This window comes from Pygoscelis adeliae, unplaced genomic scaffold (assembly GCF_000699105.1).
Source record: "Pygoscelis adeliae isolate BGI_AS28 unplaced genomic scaffold, ASM69910v1 Scaffold463, whole genome shotgun sequence".
Taxonomy (NCBI): domain Eukaryota; kingdom Metazoa; phylum Chordata; class Aves; order Sphenisciformes; family Spheniscidae; genus Pygoscelis; species Pygoscelis adeliae.
The window spans coordinates 1,565,065-1,573,812 of NW_008824471.1; the positions used below are offsets into that span (position 1 = coordinate 1,565,065).

The 8,748-nt window shown below is 40.8% G+C and overlaps 1 protein-coding gene across 1 annotated transcript in view; it reads left to right on the top strand.

The window, feature by feature from the left end:
* Nucleotides 1-8,748, top strand: part of KIF26B (kinesin family member 26B) — a 208,413-nt gene that overhangs the window by 59,386 nt on the left and 140,279 nt on the right. The gene's annotated exons all lie outside the window — the stretch shown is intronic.

Sequence of the window (8,748 nt, forward strand, 5' to 3'; positions counted from 1 at the left end):
CTTGTGCACCTCCAGCCTTCTCAGTCCGTAGAGCATGGGAAGCTGAAAAGTCCTTGACTGGTGTGAGCACTACTTAGCAACAACTAAAACATCGGTGTGTTATCAACATTGTTCTCATCCTAAATCCAAAACACAGCACTGTACCAGCTACTAGGAAGGAAATTAACTCTATCCCAGCTGAAACCAGGACAATTGTTCATTGATTCAAAGATAAATAGCAAGAAAGGAGATAAAACAGCAAAAGGTCTCTAACTGTGTTCTTACTGAGATCTCCTTTCCTTGCAAATCTTTTAAAGTTAGCGGCTTATCCTCCTACTCATAAGACACAGTCCAAGCTGCTGCACTGTTCACATGATGATATTAGGATCTTGCTCAGGCAGCTGCTGCCATTTGTCTCTGGCTCTCTCTCTAGCTCGAGGGCTTTCATGCATTGGCCTCCCCTGCATCCTACATTCTGTGTTTGCCGAGGAAAAGAACCTGCATCTGAGGAGACTGGTATTTCTTCAGTAGGTAGCTCCTCTTTTTTCTTTTTCTGCTAAAGAACCTGATGTTCTTTCTGACAGCACCTTACCTCTGTTTTGTTTCCTGCTTCTTGTGCCTTACAGCTTCTCCTGATTTAATTCTGTAGGGTCAGATGAGTTGCTGTCTTGATCTACCTTCAGTGTAAAGCCAATACGCATAAAATTAATAGTGATCTGATCACCTTTGTTCTCCGCAGGACAGCTGTGGAGAGAAGTGTTTCCTATAATAATGCACTCTGTACAAAACAGAATGTGGTTTTAAAGACTGCTCCAAGTATTATGAACAGAGGGGTCTTGATAGCTGAAGTTTGAACTCTTGTGTTGCCCTAATTTTGGGTGCTTTAACCACATAATCCAACTAATTTTAATGTAGTTTTTTAAAAAATGAAATATGCTGTACTACATATTTGGTACCTCTCTCAATGACAGCCGTCAGGTTCCCAAGACAATTCAACAGAGGCAATAAATCATTCTATCAGCCTACTGCAAGGTGGTGCCGTCGGATCTGTGTGTGTTGCTGGAATTGTACATGAGCTAAAGTACTTGAACTTCTGTCTGTGTGAGCTCACGTTTTTAGTTTCCATTGAACAGATTAAACTAGGGATACGTATGCACTGCCTCTGCAGTTGTCTTATCTTGTGGCTCTGTAACAGTTTCACACTAGAGTATCTGTGTTCCTGCTGTTCCCATTCTCTACTTAACATAAGCGTGTATGAGAGGTAGAGGAATAAAAGCCAGTTGCTTTTATAGTATTTTCTTAGTGAAGCAGACTCTGCGTGACTCAGTAAGGCACTACCTGGACTTCAGTAATCGGGCTACTACCGTCTCCCACAGCATTCTCCTGGAGAAGCTGGCGGCTCACGGCTTAGACAGGTGTACTCTGCGCTGGGTCAAAAACTGGCTGGACGGCCGGGCCCAGAGAGTTGTGGTGAATGGAGTTCAATCCAGTTGGCGGCCGGTCACGAGCGGTGTTCCCCAGGGCTCAGTATTGGGGCCAGTTCTGTTTAATATCTTTATCAATGATCTGGATGAGGGGATCGAGTGCACCCTCAGTAAGTTTGCAGACGACACCAAGTTGGGCGGCAGTGTTGATCTGCTCGAGGGTAGGAAGGCTCTGCAGAGGGACCTGGACAGGCTGGATCGATGGGCCCAGGCCAACTGTATGAGCTTCAACAAGGCCAAGTGCCGGGTCCTGCACTTTGGCCACAACAACCCCATGCAGCGCTACAGGCTTGGGGAAGAGTGGCTGGAAAGCTGCCTGGCGGAAAAGGACCTAGGGGTGCTGGTCGACAGCCGGCTGAACATGAGCCGACAGTGTAGGCATGGACTTACATTAAGCAACTTGTTGGAGTTCGTAGTTGGACTGTAAAATGTTGAGTGTGTACCTCAGTGATTTCTGAACTGGGATCTTTCAATATCAAAAGTGTTTCTTTCAAGGGGGAACACCAAGTAAAGAAGAGAATCAGGCAGAGGTTTCACAAACTGGTAAGTTTGTCTTAAGGCCATCTAGAACCAGATGAAAAACACCAGGTAAATGGTGCAAATCAGTGAAATGATGTCAAGCCATTCTGCTGGTTTGTTTGTTTAAGGTACGTGAAGGGCTAATTTGCCCTTGTAGGCTTTTTCAGCTAGATTGAGTATAATCTGTCCTCCCAGCATTCACAGAAATGCCAGCATGAACACTCTATGTAGTGATTTAGCTAGGTCAAGAGAAATATAATTGTATGCTTTTCTCCCAGTTAGAGCAAATTGTATTGCTCGGTAAACAGGGAACATGCAGAGGAGGTTATTAACTAATGGTTGTAGAACCATGGCAGTAATCTTTGAGGATTAGGGTAAGAAAATACGGAGGCTCAATTATAATGTACATTGTCGAAAAAAATAACTTGATGAGCTGACTCAAACTTTTGTGCTGTTCACCCGTTCCCAGTTGGGACTGCATGCCATCCTGGTGGTACACACCCACACAAGAAGCTGGATATGTAGCAAAGCCCAGGCTGATAAATCTGCTGGGCTTGTTAGCATGGGCTCTACAGTGGCACCACAGGAGGCAGCAGGAGGGATGCAGGGGTAAAAGGATGCTGATGAATCAGCAACATGACTCTTGTGGGATGAGGAAACATCTGTGGAGCTTTTCTGAAAAAAAGATGAGAAAACCAATACCATCATGGATATTTGCTGACATGATGAACTTTCACACACCATTTTGTTTTTTCTTTGGTGTGGGTCATGGTCTGCTGCTATCACAGCAGGGGTGTTTAATAAGTCCTAGTAAAAGAGAACTGTGTTTGTGGAAGCTGCTGTGCAGATTTGATAGGATGTTAGGATGGAGAGGCAGAACAACCAATACACTGAGACATACCGTTAGGCAAAAACGAAGTGAATATAAATATATTTTTTCTCTTTGATACAGTGAATCTTTGTACTGGGGAGTTCAGCTGTTAAATGACTTGCATTTTACTTCCAGGATAATGTCTACTTTTGACCATGATGGTTTCAGAACAATCTCTCTAATACACTGTAAGACACAGTGGCTGAAAAAGCAGTGCTAAGGAATTGGTAATCCTCTCTGAATTGCAGTCCTACTGTGTTAGTGGTTAGCACAGTGCTCTTGCTTTACATTTTTTCCTTTGTAATACATGCTTCACTGGATTTTGAAAAATGCAGCAAAAGCTTTGAAGCTGGATAACACAATTCCTTTTTCACAACACCACAAGCCTGCATTGTGGATGCAAGAGGCAATGAAGTATTCGAGCAGGAAACATGTTTAGTGGATAAAGGGGCAAGAGATCGGTTCAAATGTATTTCTAAGAGTTGTCCAGAAGAAGCAGGATGATAATGCCATAGTACTGAGACTTTTATTGCCATCAGACCCTATCCTACAGGGTCCTCTACTTCTGGTTGTTCACAGTGGCTGTTTGACTCAGCAGCCTCGTAATAAGCCAAATTAGTTCTGAATAAGACTACCAGAAAGTGCCTGCACTGCCACGTAGATTTTCTGGTACGCAGCCTTACGTGTTCAGCATAGGCAGCTTGTGTGGGCTAGGCCAGAACCTCACAGAGAGGTTGCTGAAGGTTGGGTTAGCAGTTTCAGACACCAGAACCAAAATGGTCAGATGCAATTTTTTCTATTACAAGGCTATAGTTATTTTATTCACAGTTTATTTAAAACATAACTTAAAGACTGCAGTTTGATTTCCAAAGTCAGAGACTAAAATGAGAATGCTTGATCATTTTGTCAATTTACATGAACATGTCAATTATTAATATACATGGAACAGAGATGTAGACATAGAAAAATATACTTGTACACTAACTGAATTATTCCCTTCTGAGTTCTTTTTGGTGGGAAATTATACAAGATGTAATGAAGTTTTGGAGTGGAAATCAAAGAAATGTCACCCTGTATGATTGGGTGTAATGGCACCAAGGGAGCCTGAAAGTATTGTCTCAATTTATCATTTCCAAGACAAGCGCCTTGCATTTTAAATGAAGCAAGAAAGCCTTCAGAAATGTTCTTTCAAACAGCTCCACTTCTGCATTTGTTATTTTCATAATATATTTGAATTCTTGGCTTTTAAAGTATCCTTTAGGTTGCATTGACTCACTGCTGGTCAATCATATTTTTCCAGCTAAAAAAGGAAACTAAAAATTCCCTTCCCCATTCCCTTCCACTCTCCACCAAATAAAAACCGCTGACAAAAATGTTGGTTCTTCCTTAAGAGTTTTGTCTGATTGAGACCCGTAGAATAAGGGTCAGTATGAATGCCTCTAGATTTTTGCCAGCTCAGTATTTTCTTATGCTAATATACCTCATATCTCATTGTGTCCTCCTTTTCACTGGTAGTTTTCCATCCTATGGTCCATTCTAATAGGACTATTTTAAATTATTAATTCATTTACTTTGTACTTCATCATTTCCGATCAGCTACTAAGGTGTAAAAAGTGAGCTTTCATGATTGTCTTTTCCCCCTGCTTCCCTCCTGCCTTCACTTGCACTGCTTTTTATAAAAACCTACTAAAATATGAAGGTAAAATGAGTTATTTTTCTGAAAACTTTCCACTGCTCTTGTGCACATTCTCCTCTTAGATTGCTCCTGAGGAAAGCTGCAGTATTTGTTTCATTGATGAAAAAGTCCTGTAGAATTTGGTGGTGGGCTATCTCCTATTCATAGACTTCTTTAAAGCAGCTCATGGGATTTAAAAGCATAATGCCTCTCTGCTATAGAATTCAGTTGCTTAATTTTTTTTTTTAACTCTCCTATGATCCATATGTTGTTTAGAGTAATTTCTACAGTTTGTTTAATTTCTTTCAAACTTTTATTGGTTTCATCCTTATTATATTTGATGGGAATTTCCCATGAGAAGAAGATAAAAACCCCAATGAAATATGACTTGAAAAAAACACCCTCTAGTTGTATACATTCTTTGTAGAAGAAGTGTAGAACTGTGTCCTTAATTGGTAACATAATAAATAGATGTATCTGCCTGCATTCTCTTAGGCTTATACTGTGTTTGGGAAAAAATGCGAAATTACAAATTTCTTACTTTATTACTTATTACAAGCTTATTACAAGCTTAATAAAAGATTGAATAAAAACTTTTCTTAAAAAAAAATAATAATGTAACACTGAGGTGCCTGCACTACTTTTGTCTACTTCCTGAGCTTCAGATTTACGTCATGATATTAAATATGCCACAATATAAACAATATGTACTTTGTAAGATAAAACATTATATCAGAGTAAGTGAAAGACAGGATAACAATACAGACTGTAGTACTGTATCATTAGTATCACTTACTGTTTCCTATACATTTCAATATAAATGTAAATATAGGGACTACCTTTTCTGAAAGCGGTGAATTTTGTTGTCTGTTGCACTTCCCTCTGAAATTCTGAAAGCACAGTACACAGTGTCCTATCCAGTTTGAAACTATTACTGACTTTTTAAAATTTGTTGAGAGCTTTGGATTGTAGGTGGGAGCACAAAGGAAAGCTTTATCATATGGCCCCTCCATCCCTTGATGCAAATACACTCTGTCTCCTGTACTGGTAGCTTATATTGCGCCTTTGTTGTACACTCAAGTAATACATGACCAAGCTGCGTCTCTGGAGCTGGAAGAGCAGTGTTTTCTGTTAAAATATTTCACATATATTTGTGCATTCCAGCCAGTGGTATCTCTGATGCAATAGTTAGTGCTTTTCGTTGATATGGGATGTGATAATCATACTTTAGATACCATTAATGGAAAAGCATAATTTGCTTGGCTTTGCTTTCTTTTTAAGGGAATGAATCTAGGGTTGCTGTAACTTTCTTTGCATCTTGGACATTGTGCAAAGCCAGCCATTCGACTGTGCACGTGGGCTGAAGTAGAGGTCAATATGAACATAATGACTGGTTTGAACTGCAAGTACAGCTTTCGCATATCAGGTTTAGAATTTCCAAGGCAAACCTGGGTGCCGAGGTCCAATGACTCAAGACTCCTTAGAGTTGTCAGGGCATTCAATGGTTTTTGATACCTTATAGAAACATATCTAGTAGAGGAAAACATCCAAACTTTACCCGTCTACCCTGTGTTTTCTGTTTATGTCGAGACTCCAAACCCTGTGCTTCTCAACATACTTTTTATACAACACTTAGGTGGTGTTTTCACATAACTTACAGTCCCTTCAAGGAATAAGGTTGCACTTCATGACCAATTAATCTGGGAGGGAAACGAAGACATTTACAGAACATTTAACATGATAAAACTTTACAAAATCTACAGGTGTAGGAGAACATTAAGATTTCTGAACATATAAGATACCAATTCAGTAAAAATGCAGAAGACAGTTTTGTATAGATCCTATATGGAAAAACCAAGCACAGAAAGATCAGCAGTTCAATTTACCCACCTTCTCTAATGGAAAAGAAGGCCTTTGAACAGAGAGAAATGTGGTGATTGCAAGCCTACTGGTACTTTAACATGGGTCAAATGGAAGACTAAAATTAAAATGTGCCTGTATCTCTGCTGGTTGAAGTTCCTTTGTCTCGGGCTTTCTCCTTTGACGGGATTTTGTTTCTGCCACCTATGGCTTACCCTCAGTACTGCAGGACTGCTGAGGATGAGTGCCGTATCACACTACTTGCGTTTTCAACCTCATTATTCTTGTGTGATCGGAGAAGCTAGAAATTGAATTGGAAAACTCAAGGGCCTCTAAAGTGAAAAGTCAGGCAGAGATGCTAAGGTTATCACTATGAGCTCTGTATGCTTAATTAGAAGTTCAGTAGCCGATTACCATTTACTTTACCAGTGTCAAGACCTTCATTAGAAATGAAACTGTGATGAAGAGGAGTGTGTGGCAAACAGAGTCTGTGAACCATAACTAAGGCCTGTTTATCTGGGGCAACCATCGGAGAGAATGAGAGGAGAGTAATGCTGGGGCTGGCATTAGACTGCATGAATTAAATAATGAATTTAAGTTGTTACTTCTGTGGAGCTGTTGAAATGAGCCTTGTAGGGGGTGGGGGTAGGGGGGAGGGAATGGTTTTCAAGACATTATGCTTTTCAGTTGCTGCCATTTCCTTTTTCCTTAAAACAAATACTTTAAAGATTGGACAGAAACAATAGGAGTCCAATGTAGAGCCAGTGCCCAGATACAAACAGCGGGATCAAGGTGAATAATGTTCTGTATCTGCGGACTGTGGATGGGATTGGGTAATTTTCCTCACTACAGGGATGCTATGTCACTTTGGAGCCCTTGTTTTAAAACCCAGCTCCCCAGCCCCCTCAGTACCATATTTGTAGCTGGCAGCTAGTGAGCTCCATCTTACCTGTTCAGATATATTCATATCACCTTAAAAAAACACCATCCTGAGCTTTAATTGTGAGAACAAACGAGTACAGTGTGTTGGGGCCTGACGTGACAGAGCCTTCCCAAGCCTCGGTGAGCATGTCATCGCAAAGTGCATGCAAAGGCTTGCAGACAGGCTGGCTCTGTTAGCTCTGATAACCACAGCATTTGCATTTTCACCCTCAACAGCTGATTTACTCCAGTGCTTTTACATCAGATAACTTATTTAAATAATGCTAACAGACAGGTGAGGAGCAGTCACTAAGAAAGCTGTAATGGCTTAGGTGGGCAGAGGGAGATTTGTGGCCAAAGATATTTAAGGAAAGCAGATTTTAGTTAAAATCATTAACCACTGGATGCAAAAGAGGTGTACTGCCAGACAGTTTTCATTGTGTTTTTTAGTGTCTCTTCTATGTATGGTAGATCTCTGGTGTATGTTAGCAACAGCAGGAGATTCCCATTTTCCATTAGCACAGACTGTTATATAGCAAAGCAGTTCTGAACAACAGGAAATGCCTTTTCAAAATAGCGAGTGGCAAGAGTTGGGTATGTGATTTGGACTTCAGTTCTGCTCCTAATGCTAACACTGCTACTAGCTTTAATGGGAGCATTTTAATATAGACTGAAATAGAGGAGATAAGATGTTTCTTCTTCTGAATGGAGCTGTGCAGGTGGACGAAAGTCTTGTGGCAGTGTTCTGAGAGCAGATGTTGCGTAATTGCGTTAGGCAGTGTGAGAAGTAATGGCCTTACTTGTTCTCATTGCTGCTTGTTCTCAAAAATCAGCCTTTCACCTGAGTACTACTGAGGTTACTATTAAGAAATGTTGCCCCAAATAAGCAAGTATGTGTTATCCAGCCCTGTTCGGGGATTGCCTTTAGGTTATCCCCAAAGTAAAGTGAATTATCCTTGGAGCTGTGGAGATCTAAACTTACTATTTTTTTCCCACTAATTTATTTAAGCAAGCAAACTTACTAGATTAATGAAGTTGTTCTCTGAATGCTTCTGTTCCCAGAGAAGGCTTTGTCTACAAATGTATCAAGAATATTAGCTGAAGCCTGTTGACTTGCAGAGAGATTTGCTTGTTCCCTTTGCTTGTACCAGCGTGAGGAAGTCTGAGAAAAGCAGACAACGACATACCGAGCCGGCAAAAGCCTGTATCCAAAAGCTGTATCATGTCTTGCTGGTGTCTGCATAGCAGTGATGCCCATTCTTTTTTGCAGGTACCTGTGGCCTGATGTAGTGTCTCCCCTCACATGACTGAACATGTTTCCATCCCAAGATCAGCCTGTAGGTTGCACCCATCATTTCACAATGCCAATCTGTGTCTTGTTCATGTGATGGGTGTGCATCAGGCCACTTGACAGGGAGAAGCAACAGAGCCCTTGGGGA